At 60.1% G+C, this 18,924-nt stretch overlaps 1 protein-coding gene and 1 long non-coding RNA gene across 5 annotated transcripts in view; one reads left to right on the forward strand and one right to left on the reverse strand.

Annotated features, from left to right (window-relative positions):
- LOC309853521 (uncharacterized protein) overlaps positions 1–18,924 on the forward strand; it is a 450,528-nt gene that overhangs the window by 341,004 nt on the left and 90,600 nt on the right. The window contains exon 4 of one of the 4 annotated variants that reach the window (XR_014305780.1): positions 1,169–1,488. The exons of the other annotated variants lie outside the window; for them this stretch is intronic. The gene's annotated coding sequence lies outside the window, so the exon portion shown is untranslated. Of the gene's footprint in view, positions 1–1,168; positions 1,489–18,924 lie in introns of those variants that run through there. 4 annotated transcript variants of the gene reach the window in all.
- Positions 875–3,781, reverse strand: LOC309853538. The gene is made up of 3 exons (XR_014305804.1): positions 2,055–3,781; positions 1,215–1,390; positions 875–1,079 (listed from the first exon to the last, which is right to left on the reverse strand). It is a non-coding gene; the product is annotated as an uncharacterized lncRNA (long non-coding RNA).

The raw sequence follows: 18,924 nt of genomic DNA on the forward strand, positions 1-18,924 counted from the left end.
CAGGGGAAGAGCCACCTCTCCCCCATGCGGGGGGTCCTCTGCCTTCCCCAGGCACCCCCAGTGCTGGCTGCAGCGGGAAGCTCAGGCACCAGGAGCCCATCTCCGGGCGTGACCTGCCCCCCCAGTCCTCTGTGCACTCAGATGGCCTCAGCGCCTCTCCCTCCACCCCTCCAATTCCCACCGGGGCGTCTCCCTCTCCCTCCAAGACCAGCTCGACCTAGTGGGACCGGGTCCCCTGACATTCATGGCCAATACACGGGGCACATGCTGAAGGCACAGAGACGGTGATGGGACGGTGTCTCTGTGCAGACTGGCAGAGGGGGAAAATCCCCTCGCCTTCTCCATGCCTCTGGAGCCTGCAGCACGCTCCAAAAACCCGGGCAAGGTCAGGGAGTGAAGCAAGTGTGGCCTCTTCCCCTCTCTGGGGAGACAGTGTGTGCCAGCAGGGGTCACCGCGGGCCCCACTTCCACGGGCAATCCTGGGAGACGCAAGACGACCTCGGTGCCCGGCGTGGCCCTGCCTCCTCTCTGCGGCAGAATTAGTCTCAAGCAGCCACCATGGGTAAGGACCAAACCAGGGCTAAAGATACCAGAAGCAATGAACATTCCTTGACTCAGTTTCCCTTCGGGGCACCGCACTTCAGTGAGCAGAAATCGCCGCTTGCTGGAATGACGTCCGTTCAGCACCGTCTTCCTGGGGCTTGTCCGGCGTGTGGGGCTGGTTTAAGCTGCAGTGTTAGCGGCTGTGGGGCCGGGTCTACGCGAAGCCCCTGCCTCCCAGCTTCCTGCCCTGAAACAAATCATCTGAGCCCACAGGAGGGATGCAAGTGAGCGGAATGCACCGTTAAAGGTCTTCTGTGAGGCTCCAAATGACACGATTAAAGAAACCATTTATTTGGGTTAAGATTCAGTGGATTTTAGGGGCGCCTGGGTGGCTCAGTGGGTTAAAGCCTCTGCCTTCGCTTCAGGTCATGATCTCAGGGTCCTGGGATCGAGCCCTGCATTGGGCTCTCTGCTCTGCGGGGAGCCTGCTTCCTCCTCTCTCTCTGCCTGCCTCTATGCTTACTTGTGGTCTCTGTCTGCCAAATAAATAAATAAAATGTTAAAAAAAAAAAAAAAGATTCAGTGGATTTTGAAAGGATTTTTCTCCTGTGTTTTTCCTTTTTAGTGACATTCACCCCTCCCACCTCCCAAAGCAGACCCAGACTTCTTACCAAGACAATTCTCAAGTGAGAAGGCGATTGCACAACTCAAAGCCTCCAGAATGCCCCGGAGAAGGACTGACAAAGAGCCCGGGAAAGAGGGCAGCGGGTCCGTGGGCGCAGATTACCCCGGCCGGGGCTTCAGCGCGTGGGTCCCGTTTGTCGTCTTCATGAGCCACTTACTCTGTCTGGGGAGAGAGAATCGGGGAGGGCAGGGGAACGTGCTGGGAAGAGAGTTCTTCGCTGACTGGAAAGGAAAGAAGGTGGCGTGACTTTATCATTCAAGGTCATGGTGGTCGGACGCCTGGGTGGCTCAGTGGGTTAAGCAGCTGCCTTTGGCTCAGGTCATGATCCCAGCGTCCTGGGATCGAGTCCCACATCGGGCTCCTTGCTCCGCAGGGAGCCTGCTTCTCCCTCTGCCTCTGCCTTCCACTCTGTCTGCCTGTGCTCGCTCTCGCTCGCTCTCTCTCTGACAAATAAATAAATAAAATCTTTAAAAAAAAAAAAAAAGGGTCATGGTGGTGATTTATTTCTTCTAGATAGTGGTGAAGCCCCTCCTTTAAACAGGGGAACTTCTTACGGTGCCTGACCCCAGCCTCCCCTGAGGTGCTGCTCTCAGCAGGGCACACGGGGCCCCACTCAGCCGCTCTGACCTATGGTGGTTCCAACAGTCGCCCACCTGCGCGCCTCACGCCCGCCCCGATGGTGCCCGCTTGCTGCCTCCGTCTCCATCCCACTGCCTGGCTCCCGGGGAAATCACAGAGTGCGTGCTTGTCCCCGCCAGCTCCATCTGACTCACCCCATGGACCTGTGCATGTGTCCTCTAGTGCGAACGCCCTGAGTCCCACTCACCCTCACTCGATCGCCGGTACCGCGGAGGAAGGTCCCACTTGCCCCCAGAGGAAAAGGTTCTGTGTTCGTCCGCCCCGAGCACTTGCTCCGTCTTCATTCCACGTGAGAAATGTCAGCAGGCAGAGGGCATTTCCGCCGAGCTGCGGCCAGTGACCTGTCTGGGCACCTGTTCAAGCAGAGGCGGAGGCCACGGTGCAGCCAGCCAGCCTCTGGGCCTGCCGACGGGCACGCTCGCTCTCCCGCCGCCCTCCACGCAGCGCGACAAGGCGTGAGCAGGGCGATCAGGCTACTCTGCGGGGTCAGCAAGTAACTGAACTCGTGCGTGTGCCAAGGTCCCCGTGAGGAAGCCGGCGGGACGCCATCGGCTCACGGCGGTGTCCGGGCACACCGCCGGCGATGGCGGCCTCCTTCCACGCCCTGCCTCAAGCCCACAGCCGGGACTCGGCTTCACGTGTCCCTTGAAACCCAGAACACTTTGTAACAAAGTCAAGCCTGTTTCCTTCCTGCCTCGCACCACAAAAGCCCTTTCAGAGAACGCTGGCAGACAGACCACCAGCCGCACCAGGAGACCGCGAGAGGAGGCTGAGAAACCGCATTCGGTGGGGCAGAATTGCTGTTTGCCGCGTACCCGGCAGAGGCCCCGCAAACCTGTTCCGAGTCGGAGCACGGGCACCTGTGCTGTTACATGGGGAGGGGTGTGGGCTGCGGGCCCGCACAGGGAGGGAGGGAGGAGGGCAGGCTCCGCGGGCATCGCCGTGGCCGCTGCGACCGAGAGCGGCATCAGTCACGTTCACGCACACATGCCCACCGCACACCGCGCTGAGTGCTGCCCACACGTCCCCAGCCCCCGGACGACACAGGAGCCGGGCCGCACTCTCCTGGTGCCGGGTGACACGCGAGCCTGAGCTCCCAGAGGCCTCCAGTGGCACTGTGTACTTCTCGCCAGGTTCGGAGTCAGCGTGGCTCTGCTGGGCCGGGGGTGACCGGCTCCGCGTGCTTCCCACGCGGCGTGCTGTTCCCGGGACGGGCAGCAGAGGCTAGAGGTTGACCAGGAATCCCCGAAGATTCTCTGGTCCTGGCCCAGAACTCATCACTGGGTCATGTCTGCCCACGTTCCCCTGGCCAGAGCAAGTCACAGGGCCAAGGCCATGCCCAGCAGGGCAGAGGAGTCCTCACCCAGCGCGAGCCCAGGCCAGTGCAGAGAGGAAGGTTGTTATCAACAGAAGACTGAAGCCGCTGCAGGTAACCCACCGAGGGCTCCCAGTGCCCGGGTGGACGCTCTGAAATGGAGGGAAAGGCAGGTTCGCAGTCCTGGCTTCCTTGGAACCACCAGGTCCCGCCCAAGCATTTCTGACTTCACTGCTCTGTGTGGGGACTTGGGCCCTGGGACTTCGAAGGCCCAGAGGTTTACATGTGCGGCCAGAGCTGAGAAGCAGGCTCCAAGGCCATTGTCAGTCCGTGTGGGAAATGCAGAGTCCCGGGCCCACGCCCAACCTTTCCAGGAGCATCTGCCTCTGAGCAGGACCCCCAGACAGATGGTCCACACGGTGCCGTTCGGGAGGCGCCGAAAAGCGTGGCCTCAGGGCCCCGCATGTCAAATAAAGCAAGACCACACAGACCCGTTTGCGCATCTTCTGTGGCGGGCTGGCTTCCATCGCCCACAACCAACGTCACGATGCTGACATGCCTGTGTGCGGCTGGGGGAGGGGTTCCGAGAGCACCAGGTTAGACCCTTCGAAGTAAATACAGAGAAATGATTTTATTGTTGCAGAGGGTTTAAATGACCCACAGCTAGTAAATTTCTCTCCCTTTACGTTCTTTTAACTCGGACCCAACCAGAATGGGTTTGGTTTCGAGCCGGGGAGAGGGAGAAAGAGCTAACCTTGCGTTTTCAGGGTCCGCTCTCAAGGGCAGTGACCTCCTCCTCCTTAAATCCTCACGGCTCGTGGCGTCTACCTTTGTTTTAAAGATGTGTCATCTCAACAGTAAGATTTTCCCAAGAGCCCCTCATCCCTCAGAGGATGTGGTGAAGCATTGTCCTGCCGGGAGAAAACGGGTCCCCGTCCCAGCTCATCACCTTAGGAGCTGTGTGACCCTGGGCAGGTCACATCACCCCTCAGAGCCTGTTTCCTCCACCGTAAAGTAGGAGCAGCCCCACGGGGGCCACGAGGGGTAGAAGTGAGCTGAAGAACATGAGAGTGTGGGAACAGAGTGGCAGGTGTGGTTATTTTAAGCAGAAGAACAGGATGACAGCAGTAATGCCTGCTCCAAATGCAGAATTTAGATAAAAAGAAAGACAGACAGACAGACAGACAAACAGAGGTGAAGGGACCGGAACAAAAATTACCAGAAATCCCACCGCTGTGTTAAAATGGTTGGTCCACGCTGGGAGACGGTAGAGACGTGTTCGCCGTCTTCCTTGGAAGGGGGTCCGGGCTGCCCGTGGGTTTGCGCGCGAGCTCAGGGAACACGGGTTTGTGCAAAGCAGCCGCTCGCAGCACTCTTTGGCACCACTGAATTCATTAGTTATTACAAATGAAATTTGGGGAAATCATGTTTACGGTGTGTTAATTTTTAAAATAAAAGTGGCAAATGGCAAAAGAAAGGAGCCCAGGCACCTTCAGTTCTTACTTCTTAGACGCGTCCGGGCCATCCGCGAAGGTGTTCTGGTCTTTGGCAAATGTCTCGCGGGACTTAAAGCCTCAGAAGGGGCCTCCGGTGCCTGCAAAGGCCGGTCGGGCTCCCGAGAGCCCCCCAGCACCTGGGCTTCTGGAGCGGCGTGGGGCATGCGGCCAGCGGTGAGTGGGCCCCGGGAGGTCCCAGGCCCCTGGCAGGGCACCCGGCTGAGGGTGCAGCAGGCACGGCGCGGGCTTGCGAAGGATGAGGAGGAGGATGCGGCTTGGCGGGTGCTTCCAGCTTGTGCCGATAAACCGGCCGCGCTTCCTGGCCAGCGACGCGGGGGCGGACCGCGCTGTGAGGACGCCCGAGGGGCTGAGCCGCCGTGTGACGCGGGCGCTCACCTCAGCCCGCACATTGGGACTCAGGCTTTCTAACTGGGAACCTCAAGAGTGACGGTTTCCACCTCTGCTCCCCGCTCCGTCTCCAGACCGGGACACCTCGAGGAGGGGCCGCTTCTCCATCCCCAGCACCCATCCAGCTCCGGGCCCAGGCGGGTGCCAGGCAAGGCCCCCCAGGGAAGCCGGGCTCTCTGGGAAGATCCCGCCGGCTGGAACCACACGCGGCCTTCCTTTCCTCTCTCTTTAGACATTGCCTTGGCTTTGTGGTTCCCGCTGCCCCGGGGAAAGAGTCCGGGATAAAACCCAGAGCCCTGACGGCCCTGCGTCCGCCATTTTCAAGGGGAGACGGTGTGACGGGTTATTTTTCATAGTGGACAGCGTTGTACAAACAGAGGTGAACGCAGACCGCTCTGATCCCAGCACCAGAAGGGCATAGGCCAAGCCCTTGGATGCTGGCTTCCCTGCTCCTGACTGGCTGGGAAGGTCCATCCTAAAGGACCCGTTGATCTGACAGCCGATACCCCAGGAATCCCTGCAACGATATGTTTGGTGTGACAGACCCCAAGGGACAACACCGCCTGAGGAGGAGTAGCCACGTTTTCAGACCCAGCCTTGTAAGGCCACAGGACCGGAGGGGCTGGGAATGACGCATCGGTCAGGAAAGGCCACATCAAGCTGAAGTGACAGACAGCCCCGAGCTCTGAGGACACAGATCAAGGCTTCTTCCTTGTTCGTGTGGCCTGTCCACTGTCAGGGAACAGAGGCTGTTCCGGTGATGCAGGCTCGTCAAGCAGCCGCCAGCTTGATGGTCCGACGGCCCTGCGGGGGGCGGGGGGGGGGTGCGTGGAGGGTCCCCCTGCAGCAGGTTCATGCCCCAGCCCAGAAGGGACCTGTCTCTCACTGGCTCATGACCCATGGACCTACATTGGTCACTCAAGGGGGCAGACAGAGCAGTCCTCCATGGCCAGGCACAGACGGGGACCCATGGGAAGCCGTCAGCAAGTGCCCCACACGTGGCACCACGAGCACCCGTGGCAGCTGGGCCTCTGAGCCCGTGTGATGCCTCTGGGCCGGGTGGACAAGGGCTCAGAGAGGGGATCCCAGAGCCACACGGCCGCCCCCACGGCGACCAGCACCCTGGCTGTGCTGATGGGAAAGCCGGTGGCGGAGCGAGGCCAAAGCCCAGGGTTTCTGGCCCCCAGACTGTCTCCGTTCTGCTGACGTCATGCTGGTACTTGTGGACTCCGCCGAGCAGAGACAGCTCGCAGGCTCGGTGCTCCTCCCCCTGCAGGCTCGGTGCTCTTCCCCCCGCTGCAGAGCAAGACTCTTTTGTCCTGGGTCAAAAGTAGAAAACAGGTGCCAGTTTGTGACCGAGTCCCCTGTCCCCGGGACGCAGGGCGACCCCATCGCATGCCTGGCGCGGAGCTGCTGGCAGGGGTGAAGGCAGCGAGGGGAGGGGAGTCGGGCGGCCCTGCCGTTGTTTGTTCGCACAAGAACTGAAATGACCCGTCTTTATTTTCCAGCGGAGGGTCATGTGGGTCAGCCACATGTTGGCATTTGGGTTTATAATTCCCACTAGATGAGTCAGCAGAGAGAACACAGAGTTTTTTAGCAGACATCTTTGAGCTGGTGCCCACTACCATTAAAAAAAAGGGGGGGGGGGCGCCTGGGTGGCTCAGTGGGTTAAGCCACTGCCTTCGGCTCAGGTCATGATCTCAGGGTCCTGGGATCGAGTCCCACATCGGACTCTCTGCTCAGCGGGGAGCCTGCTTCCCTTCCTCTCTGCCTGCCTCTCTGCCTGCTTGTGATCTCTGTCAAATAAATAAATAAAAAACCTAAAAAAAAAAAAAAAGGCTCCCTGTTTATAGCCTGACCAAGTCATCATCGCGAAGCCCTATAGCCAGGGTCATCAGCCTCCCTAGGGGCCTCGCCTCCGCTCCTGGGAAGGGTGGACACAGCCAGCTTGTTCCGACCTGTGAACACTCACCCGCGCCCTTCACGGAAGGCAAGCCGGGCACAGTTTCCCAGTGCTGAAACGCCCAGGAGGACTTCTGGAAACTGTGACTTGAATTCCATGCTGGTGGCCTGAAAGCGTGTGTGTGATGCACGCATGCCCAGGTGTGCACAAGTACCCCCTGCGACTATGTAGCCAGAAGCAGGTTTGCGTCTGTCTAGGGCAGGAACAGTGCGAGTGGTAGACAGAGTGGCCGCAGGCCAGCTGCTGGCTCAAGCCCTCCACTGGCAGGAGCTTCACTGCCACTTCCAGCCCAGAAAAGGAGCCTGTCCAGTGCTTATTTATACTAGCGTGTCAATGACTGACATTGGTTTTGGTAGCGCGGGGATGCTGAGAGAGCACGTAGCCACAGACAGGCGGATGGACAGGACGATTAAAGGTGTGTTGAAGCAGGAAAGGGGGTCGCATTAATATAAGAGAAGGAAAGCCCAAGCAGAAGAAGTCGGGCTGAGGACAGACTTTTCTCCTGTCAGACACTGGCTAAAAAGAACCTTGGAGCTCATCCTGACTGTGGTCCGCACAGAAACCCATCCATGTCCTCTCTCCTCACGGGGCTTCCTCGGGGCTGGGCGTCTTCCGGTCTGGGCCGCCCTGCGGTGCGGTTTCCGTGTGTGTCTCTGGGGTTCTCTCGTCCTCACATGATCCGAAAAGCACAGCTTCCGTGAGCCCGTCTCAGACATGCCTTTCCCGTCGACACCCCTGCCGCCAGACCACACGTGTCCTTCGCTGCGTTATGCTGCAGCGCAGAGCAGCCCGCGGGGGATGCTGGGGCAGCAGGAGTGAAAACTTGGGGATCAGCGTGGGCCCCGCTGTCATCCTCCCCGCGTCCCCAAGGGCTGGGGCCGCACCCGCGGGAGGGACTCAGGGTGCCTTTTCCCCAAAGGACAGTGGTTCACGAGACTGAAAACACATTATTCTTTTCAGGCATGGAAAAATAAATTGGGGGCTGGTTTTGGCTAATAGAACTCAGATGTGGCCCTTTTCTCCCCCGGGTGGGGTGCCACATGTCTGCGTCTCTGTATCTGCTCTGGGAGGAAGCGTCCCCGGGGGCTCCGACACACACTGCTGTTCATGCGTGTGCGTGTGTGCGTGTGAGCCTGTGCACGCGCCTGGTCGTGAGCCAACGCCCCGCTGTGTGCTGGCGAGGGCCGCTGGCTGCACTCGCGGGGCCGAACCCAGGTACTGAGCGGCCTGTGAAGACGGGGCCCAGGCAGGCTACAGGTGAGCCGAGCCTCCTTCCTGGCCTTCTGATGTCCAGCGATGCCCTTGAACCCGGTTCTCGTCACTGGACATGCTGAGAAAGCCCTTGTAGGAGCCCGTCCCCTGTGAGATACAGTCCGGGGGGTTGTTTCCCCCAGACCCGCAGCGTCTGGGGTGCGCCCGTCCACACGGGAAGCCTCCTGCAGCATCCTGCCATCCCCTTGTCTACACCCTGGCCCCACGATCGCACAAGCCTTACATGCCTTCTCTGCGCCTCGGTGTCTCCGTCTGGTGGGGGCGGGGAACAGCCCGCTCCGCTCCCACGTAGGCACCCGAGACCACACTAGTAATTCCTGGGGCCGGCGCCCTGTGCAGGGAAGGTGGGCGTCCAGCTGCCCCTCTGAGCTCTCCCGCTGCAGGATCCCTGCCCGGGGGCGCCTGGCCGGACTCTGGTGGGAGCAGGACGAGCCAGCCGTCCTGGTTGCTCAGCCTCGCACGTGTGTCCCTGTCGCTGTCCCCGCCAGCCCTCGGGACTTGCAGGCTTCCTCCCTCGGGCCGTCCTCGTGCCCTCATGGACGTGGTTTGCGTTGAGTGAGTGTGTGGGAAGAGATAAGGGGCCAAGTCTGAACGCTGAAGAGAGAGCGAACCGAGCGAGAGGAAGGTACCAGAATCAGAAACATCGGGCCCCGGGGCTCGCGACAGGAGGAGTGCTGTGAGACCCCCGAGAAGTCACGACCCGCAGGCCTGGGTCTCCACGACCCCCGAGAAGTCGCGGCCCGCAGGCCTGGGTCTCCACGACTCTCTCCTCCTCGGTTCCTGGCATCCTGGCTCCATGCTCCGGGGCTGGCCGGGTGATCAAGCGACCAGGCCGTCGCTGGGAGGGCCCCGCACCTTCAGAAGACCCTGCCGGTCGGAGGGTCAGAAGGACAGGCCCACTGGCCTCGGTGCACGTTCTGAGGAGCCCTGCTTCCCCACGGCCTCGGCCCTCATCCCTGGCCTCACCCCCGCGCTCCCCAGAAGGAGCACCTGGACGGCCCCCCAACGAGATGCCTTACACGCAAACTCTGTGCCACTCATATGTTGCACACACGACACTGGACCTGCTGACGACAGAGAACAGAGAGTCCGAGAGGAGCCGTTCCGAAGCCGCGCCACGTGGGTCACGCTGGGGAGGGCGCGGGGTAGACGCCAGCCAGCAGAAGCGCGTCTGGGTGTCCGACGGGCGACAGCCGTGAAGCCTCGTGGCGGGGGGGGGGGGCTCCCAGCCCACCAGCCACAGTGACACATTTCATGGCGAACGGTCCTAGCACCGGCTGGCCTCTTCAGGGGGGATGCGGTGACCTTCGGCACTAGAGTCCTGTTTGAGCGGAGGGCGCGCTCCGTCTGCCCTGCTGCCCCGCAGCCCCCACAGCGCGTCCAGGAGCCCAGGACCTTCCCTGCCATGGAGGCTTCCAAAAATAGAAGCCGCACCCCCGCAGGGTGGCAGAAACCACAGGAAGCGACTCAAAACCACTTCCCATGGCCCTTCCCCTGCCCCCGGCGTCTCTGAGCAGACGCACAGCCACCGCGGGATTGACGGACCTTGGGCAGAGCCGCGAATCAGGGAGGGGCGGCCCCGCGTCGGAGCGCTGGGCTGCTCGCACCGCCTCTCTCCCAGCCGCGTCCTGGGGGCTCCCGTGGCCCAGACCCCGCCCGCGGCACCGGCCCCTCGAGCAGCTCCCCGCAGGTGGGGTCTCCTGGCTCGTAGGAACCTGAGCCGGAGCGAAAGCCACCGGGTCCCGTTAATCTCAGGAAATGAGCCTCTCTGAGCCTCTGCGGCCGACCCACGCCACTGCCCCGCCAGATTTCGTTCAGTCCCGCGTGGGACCCGAAGTCCCCCCACCCCAGCAACTACGCGGGGGGAGAACCCACACGGCTGCCCTCCCACGGTGTGGGTTTTCTTGGTTTTGCTTTGCCGCCATGCTGGCTGGGGCCTGCGTCTCGCCTCACGTTCTGTCCAGGTCACGGCGGCCGTCGTGGCAGCGACCCGCGTCACCCTGACCGGCGGGGGTGGCCGCCTCCAGCCCGACACCCACCAGGGGCTCGAGGGCTCCGTCCGCGGGGGTCCCGAGCTCAGGCCCTGCCGACCGCTCGCAGGCTTCCTGGGGGCACGGAAACGTCCCCGCTTGCTGCCGATCCTATAGGACAAAGAAGCCAAGTGAACCTCTGCGGTCCATGTCCTCCATGTCTGTAAATAAATATATTGGCATGTTTACATAATAACCATAAAAAGCAACAGTGCCGTTGACTAGAAGAAAACAAACGCTGTGAAGACGCTCCGTGGCTTTCTCGGTCTCGGGGAGGGGCTGGATCTCACGGTTTGTGAGGGCCGAAGGTTGGGGACGTCCACCCCTTAGGGGTTCTGGAGCCCAGGAGGAGTCTCCTGGGGTCCCCGCGGCTTGAGCGACGAGGGGAAATGAAAGGAGGTGGAAACCCGCAGGCCGGGCCGGCGTCCGCTGCCCCCTCCAGCCGCTCACCTTCCCTTCTCCTGACGTCCTGGCCCTTCCCAGGTCAGACACCCGGGGCCCTTCCATCAAATGTGAAGCAGCCACTCCGCTGGGGGACCCGCCTCTTGCGCGTGTGAAGACCGGAGTCCGCAGCAATCCGGAGTGAACCTGTCCCGTGCACAGGCGCTTCGCTCCGAAGCCTGGACTCACGGTGCGGGGAGCGAAACGAAAGCTGGGGTCAGACACTCACAGGACGGCTCTGGAAACCGGGCCTCAAGCGTGGCCCTAAGAAGCCTGGTTTGGGAAGGTCCGATCTGCCCCCCGAGTCGGAGCGACTGTAGGACCTGCTGTTAGATGGAGGCGACGGGCCACTCTCCACCACGCGGCCCACGCGTCACAGGGAGGTGCTGGGGGAGGTCCCGGGGCCAGCCGCGCTGGCCGTCCCCCAGATGTCCAGTCTCCAGGAGCCATCACAGAGGGGCTAGCTGAGGACAGCGGAAGTAAGAAGGCTTTCTCAGTACTTCCTGAGATGCTCAAGGCTTGCTTTCCTGGGCTTTCTGGACCAAGGCAGATGGCCCCGCACCCAGAACCTGGCTTCCTCCCCGCGTCTCTGCATGAAGCCGCTCCACCCAGGAGGAGAATGCTGCACGGCTCAAGGCCCATGAACTGGAAGGGGCCACCGCAGAGTGGCCGGGCCACCTGATGAAGGCAGCCCTAGAGCTGGGCATCAGGCTGGAATACGAGGGGAGCCCTGCACTGGGCTTCAGTGACTCCCCAGGAAGGCCAAGGTCAAAGCCAGTGTCTGGTCTCAGGGAAGAAGGAGGAAGACGGGTCATCTGGGCTGACACGACACCTTCTGTCGTGTATGTTCTACGTCAACCAGAGAGAAGAGCGTCTGCCCATTTCTGCTCGCCTCATCCTGGGAAAGCCGGACACCCTCTGACCGCTGCGTCTCAGCTTCCTGCTCCTACTTTCTAACTGGCTTGGCTTCTTACACCAAGAATCGGGCACGTTATCTGAGGCGTGAGTGTTCGCGGCAAGCCCAACCATCCCTTCTTCACAAGAGGACGCTTTCGGAAGCTTTGTGGTGGCTTCCAGGCGACCCCGGGACCCCCTCAGGACTCCGGCTTTCATTTCTGTTTTGTCTGAATGTGATATCGTCACTCATCTGTAGGATCCGAGGAAACTGTCACCAAATGAAAGAGACGTGCCCCGCACATAGTAGGTGCTCGCTTCGTTGAAAATCAATGAACTGAAACGTGGAAAAAGGAGTCCTTTGCCATCTGTGTCTCTGTGGTAGGCCAGACGCCTGATGGTTTAAATGTCATTCGGTTTAGTGACTCAGTGTTTTCTGCCTAATTTTGGACTTATTTCCCATAATTGATTAATTTAGATTTATCTTTCAGGAAGCTGCAATACACACCCCGTTTTTATTCTTTTTCTCTAAGAAAGGCGTTTGAGTGGCATGTTTTTAAATATTGGCTTCACTGCTATTTTATAAATGTCAGTCACACTTGCTTTTTAAAAAAACAAAAAACCGTAAGCAGAAATTCCTGAGAAGCCAACCAATTGCCCAGATTGTGTTAACTCATCCGGCCGAGCATCAGCTCGGCTGTCTTTCCGGACGCCTTCCCGGACGCAGGCAAGCAGAAAGCTGGGAAGAGGGGTAAGGTCATGCCCCTGAGTAACACCATGGTGCTATTTTTAAATTAAAATATATTCGTCCTACTTGACTTTAACTGGAAAGCAGGGAGAAGGAACAGGGACGGAATTGCCGGGATAAATAGTCCTATCCGCGGAGGATGCTCTCCGGCCGTCACTCTAGCTGAGAGGGAGCCCGGGGGCAGGGGTTCGTCTGCCTCGCCTTAAAGGGAGTGCTGTGCGGCCTTCCCATTGGCAAGGAGCGTCCCCGAGGCCCACTGACCACTGACCGCAGGGTCCGTGCGCTGGGGCAGGCCCCCGCCGCAGAACCTATACCCCGCGACAGCGACACGCCACGGGGACAGCCCCATACTTAGCGTCTGTGCCGCCTACATTGTCCTGCACGACGACACTTGCCCCACGCGGGCGGAACCCCGTATTCAAACGGGTCTCGCGTTGTCTGCCACCATTTAGAAGGGTTCCCCGCCCTCTTTATGCCTGCTAAGTCTCTGTCTGCGGCTGCGTTTCACCCAGTAACTCCCCTGCGCCCTAGGGGGACGGATGACCCCAATGTCCAGCGTTCCCTCGTGCCGTTTCAGAGAACACCTGTCTGTCGTCTTCGTACTTGAAAGAAACTTAGCTGGACTTGGTCATCTCGGTCCCACTTTCTTACCCTCGGAACACTGGAGGAACCACTCGGTTGTCCTCCCCACGCGGAAGGCGTTTCGGACCAGCCTTCCTGCCCCCCCAGGGCCGCGTGTCATTTCCAGGAAGGCAGGCAGGCGGGTTACCTTGTCTGTGGCATCCCGATGCGTGGCCGCGGGGGAGGGGAAGCCTTCCATGAGCACGTCTGGTTCTCGGCATTGGCGGGCGCCCTGTCCTCGGTGCCTGCCCGCTTCTCCCCGCGCGCCTGGAGGAGCTCTGTCCCTGCACCCATCCCGCGGCGGTCCTCTGTGCTGCTCGCCAGGCTCAGTCGCTCTGTGCCTTGCTTGCCAAAGCCAGGCTGGGAGTCGTGCCTCCTGCTTTCCCCATGCGTCAGCCGAAGCCGCTGCCGAGGCCGGGGGTGGGGGTGTGGGGTTGAGGCTCTGCTCGGACCGGCCCCTCCCACGCCTGGGTTCCCGGGATACACCACGTCCTGCTCACCTTCGGAAACTCGGATTCGGAAGGAATAGATACGCTTACAGCTTCGGTAACACGTTTAAAGGTTCCTCCGCTCCAGAGGTGCGAGTCATGGCGGTGCGGTTTCACCCCAGAGGCCAGTCTGTCCCTGAGCTGGTCCTTCGGCCTTTCTCGGCCCCCCTACCCCTCCCCGGTCCCCAGTGCTCATTTATTTGTTCTCACGTCCACAACCAGAGGTCATCTCTGCCCACGTCGTCTTTGAGACCAAGCCAGCTGAACCCGGAGGGACCAAGGGTTTGTGCTATCAGATTTTGAAGATTGGAAGTCAGTGAAGACTGCTGTAGAGAGCTCCTCACAGACACGGCAAAGTTTTTCATTACAGTAAAGTAAATTGCCCTTACATATTAGATTTCTAGATAATATGTGCTTTCTGGGCCCCCACAAAGAACCCGTATCTGTAAAGTTAGAAGATGCAGTTCTTTTTTTTTTTTTTTAAAGATTTTATTTATTTATTTGACAGAGAGAGATCACAAGTAGGCAGAGAGGCAGGCAGAGAGAGAGGAAGGGAAGCAGGCTCCCTGCTGAGCAGAGAGCCCCATGTGGCACTCTATCCCAGGACTCTGGGATCGAGACTGGACCAAATGCAGAGGCTTAACCCACTGAGCCACCCAGGTGCCCCTAGAAGATGCAGTTCTTATCTAATGTCGTGGCTATCTCTGGGGGTTTCTGCCTGAATCTCTGCTCTACAAACCAACCTTCTTCTCATCTGTTGGCTTAGAAATGTAAGATTCACTCAGTCTACAACCGATTTGGCTCCCTGGCTATGCCACGCCTCCCCAAAGATTTTGGTGGCATACACAAAGCCACTGTTGAAAAGGCTGAAGCCATGAGATATAAATGCAGTTCCAGCCACACTGCCTCTGCTGAGCCCCCAACACAGCAATCCCAATCCTGCCCCAGGACCTTGGCACTTGCTGCTCCCCCCACCATAAACACTCTTCCCATCAGACATCCACAGAGTTCACTCCCTACTTTCGGATGACTTCCAAAATGTCGTCTCACCAGAGAGCTTCTCTGACCCATCCACTGAAGACAGCGCACACGCACACACGACTGCCCCGTGCACATGCTCATGTAGACGCTCACACATGCCCACGACCAAATCCACACGTGTGCACACACTCTCGTGCTTGTCCTGCCCTTTGTTCTCGGCCACAGCAATCAGCACCGCAGGACCGTGGGCGATGGTGCCGTCTGTCCCTTCAACCCCGCACGGCCTCCAGCACTTGATCAAACGGAAAACCACATGTGGACATATCCACGCACGCCTGACCACGTTGGCGGACAGCCTCGGGAGCCTGGGTTTATGAGCATGTGCGGGCTCTGAGTCAGGCACAGGGGTAGATCGAGATCCCACTCACTCACTTCCTGGCTGTGCGTGACCTTGGGGCCATTGCCCTACGCCTCTAGGCTGCTCGGGTGCAACAGGGATGCGCAGGGAACGTACCAGGTTGTCGTGAGCACAGAAACAGACAGTGCTGACACGGGGCTCAGCGCAGAGCAGACATGCCGACCACACTGACCGCACTCCGTCTGCCCCGGTGACCTGCGTACACAGGTCGTCCTGCTGGGCTCATGGAGAGGCAGCACCCATCCTGCTCTCCTGGCCTGTGGGGGCTCTGGTGTGTCGGTTCCCAAGACTCTGGCCAAGGAGCACGCCCAAGCCCACCCTGATGGAGAGAAGGAAAGACAGACTGACCTCTCCTTCCTGCTTTGCAACCTCAGTGAAGCATGTCCTTCCTCCCGGCTGTCCAGGAAGGGGAGAACAGCATCCTTCAGCCGGAGCTCCCCCGCCCCATGCAGGGGGCTGGAGCAGGCTGGCCTGGGCACTTGCAGGGCTTCGGGCTTGGGGGGCCAGACTCCCCCCTCTCCCAGGAGGGCAGGGGCCCGAGAAGCTGGGGCCGAGCACCGGGGCCCTGGGACTCAGGGACAGGCTGTGAGATCGAGTAGGGGTAATTGTTAGTGTAAGTGCGTCTCACACAGCATTGGAACTTCAGACAAACAGCAAAGAATTTTTTAGTGTATAAGTAAATAAATACCATATTTGAGTTTCAGATAAAAATGAGTAACTTTGAGGGGCGCCTGGGCGTCTTAGCCAGTGAGGCATCTGCCTTCAGCTCAGGTCCTGATCCTGGAGTCCCAGGATGGAGCCCCCCGTCGGGTTCCCTGCTCAGTGGGGAGTCTGCTTTCCCTCTGCCCCTGCCCCTCTCCTCCGCTTGTGCTCCCTTTCTCTCTAATAAATAAATAAAACTCTGAGATAAGCATATCTTCTGCAATATTTTAATTTGCAAAGAAATGGACTAATTTTACTATAAAACATAGCCCATGCAACTAAAAAAAAAAGATTCATTGTAAATTAAAAAAAATCTCAAAGCACGGGGGCCGGGGGGTGGGCTGTGTGCCTGGGTCGCTCAGCGGGCTAAGTGTCCGACTCTCGGTTCCGTCTCAGGTCAGGATCTCAGGGTGGTGAGACCGAGCCCCGCAGCGGGCTCCTCGCTCAGCGGGGGGGTCTGCGTGAGGTTCTTTCCCCCCGCCTCCTCCCCTTCTGCTCCTTCCCCCACCCCCTCTCAAGGTCTCCCTCTAAAATAAAATAAATAAAAATAAAAATCTTTTTTAAAAGATTCATTGTTGTGGGTTGAGTTCTGTCCCCCCGGACGGTCAGAACGACTTTGGAAATAGGGTCTTTGCAAACGTCATCCGCTAAGTTAGGGTGAGGTTGTATTGGCTGGGGGGGGGCATAAATCCAGGGACCACTGCCCCCGTCAGAACAACACGTGAAGACACGGAGAACACCAGGGCCATCCACGTGACCACGGAGGCAGCCCAGAGCGACGTGTCTGCCAGCCAAGCAGCTCGCGGGGTGCCGGGAGCCCGGGGTGCTGGGAGAGGCAGGAAGGACCCTCCCCTAGAGCTTCTGGAGGAAACAGCCCTGCCAGCACGTGATTCTGACGTCTGGCCCCGGAGCTGGGAGGGAACAGATTTCTGTTGCGTGAAGCCCCCCGTGGTGAGGCTCGGTTGGGGCAGCCCCAGAAACGGGGACGGCGGCTTACCTGGAAATCCCCACCTCACTGGACTCTCGTGTTTGTATTTGCTGCCTCAGAAGCCCCGCTTCAAGGCTCGCCTGGAGGAGCCGTGGAGATGGCCTGGTTCGTGTCCGTCTGCCGGTGCGTTCCCACGCGCTGGGGCCACGGCCACGGCCATGGCCGCGGGGCGCCGCCCGTCCATCCTGTCCGCGTCGCCTCTGCCCTCCCCTGAGCTCGACCAGCCTCGAGTTCACTGCCCGCAGCAGTGGGGGAGGCTCACCGGACCCCCCGACACTGCATTGCTTCCTGCCCATGAAGACCCTTCGCTGGCTCTGGAGGACGGATCTCCCCCATCCCCACCCTCCCCCCCCAAGAGTTGAAACGACCCAGCTTAACATTTCTCGAAACCCTCACGCATGGCGGAGGGAACACCGGGACCGAGCAGAGTGATGGACGCGATCGGACGGATAAATCAGGAGGCTTTCGCGGACACCCGTGTCACGGAGCGAATGCCCGTCCAGCTGCTGGAGAGCAGGCCACGGTGACTCTCGCTTCTGGCGGAACAGGTGCCACGTCCCCCCTTGAGGAGGAAAACACGAGCTTCCTCTTGCCGGGCCGGCCGAATGCTGGCTGCGGCCACTCGTAGAGGAATGCTCAGCGTGTCCAAGGCCCCGCCGGGGAGCCGGGGGCCACGGCTGCAGAGGGTCAGGAGCTCCCCACGCTGAGCTCAGCCAGCAGCTGGATACGTGCGCAGACGTCCGTGGTCTGCCCCGGGGAGGGCTTCCTCACATCTAATTGCCCGGCGATTGCGGGACCACCCAGCGTCGACAATTACCCTGCGTTCGCTAAGCCCTGGCCTCGGAGCGCCACTGCGATAGATTGGAAAGGAAGAATGTGCTGGTCTGGAACTGAGTTCCTGGCGTCTCGTCTCTCCTAAACCTCTGTGAGGGCCTCGCCGGCTGCAGCCTCCCCACCCCCACTCCGTCCGTGGCCTGGGCGCACAGCTCCAAGTGACCACGCCGATGCCGTCAGCGCCCACGGCCTCAGCCCCGGGAAGCTTGCTGGCTTTCCCACGGCATCGGCACCCCAAAGCACAGATGCCGGGGGACCCACTGTGCCTTGCTGGGACAGCCCCAAACTGGCAGGAGCCCAAATCTGCGTTCATCCCTTGGAAATGGGGAGCTGTCACACATCCCAGGGCAGGCTGCTCCTTGGGCAGCAGAGAGCGGGGCGCAGGGGGGATTTACCCAGCATCGAGCTCCCAAGCACCACAAGAGTGGGTCGCCTCATCTTCAGGGGAAGCTGGGAAGACCCGTTCGGAAGCTGCCGGGCAGTGGAGCGCGCTGAGCGTGGGGCTCGAGGCCCAGGCCCCACACGCAGCCCTTCAGGCCTTCCCCGCAGGACCCTGCCTTCTGCTTTTCGAAGCTGGAAGGTCGCTCCCTCTTTGCCCTTTGACGGCTCTGCAGACTCAGAGCGGCCCCGATGCACGGCCTAGAGCAAGGGACGCGTCTCGCTCACAGAGAGACAAGAGCGAACCCCACGAGGACGGCGGGTGCCTAAGGCACCCGTGGGGTTTGCAGACTCCTGTTTTCTCCTTAAGGCTCCCCTCGGGTGCGTTGGCTGGATGTCTTCGTCCATTCCGAGCAGCTTCTCCCACAAGCCAGGCAGGTGCCTGCAGCCGCAGGACAGCTCCGCGCGTCCCAGGAACGGACCACACTCGGGCTCCGCTCTCTGCGTCCCTGGGGTCATTGGCCTGACTGTCGGCGGAGCTAATCAGGACCCGCAGGCGGCTCAGGGAAGGGGCTGCCTCCCGAAACAAGGGACGTTTGAAGCCTGAGGTGAACGAGCCTGGCTGTGGTTTACATTCTTTACCTTAATTTTAACAACGATTTCAACCCCCTTGGAAATTCTTCTCTAGAATAATAAACAGAGCGCGCACTGAGGCGTGGGCTGACCTGCCGCGCCAGGCGGGGGTGGGACACGCTCCGGCCGAGCTCTGGAGGCCTCACGGTAGCCGGGCTGAGCTCCTGCACCTGAGCAGGGCGCCCACTGCACCGGTCCTGGATCTGGGAGGTGTGGTGGGATTGGTGTGGCAACGGGAGGTTTTGAGCCAGTGACATCGTACATAATTAATAGACGTAGAGCGTTACGGAGGAAAGGGGCGCCAGGGTCGACCCATCTGCCCTTCACTCCTCAGCTAGTCTGGGGACCTGGTAGGCTCGTTCGTCTCTGGTTGGAGATCCAAAGTTAGTGGAGGGCCCGTGGGCAAGAGGGAGACATGAGATCTTGGCCCTGAGTAATGGACTGACC

This window comes from Mustela nivalis (assembly GCF_964662115.1).
Source record: "Mustela nivalis genome assembly, chromosome: 18".
NCBI lineage: Eukaryota > Metazoa > Chordata > Mammalia > Carnivora > Mustelidae > Mustela > Mustela nivalis.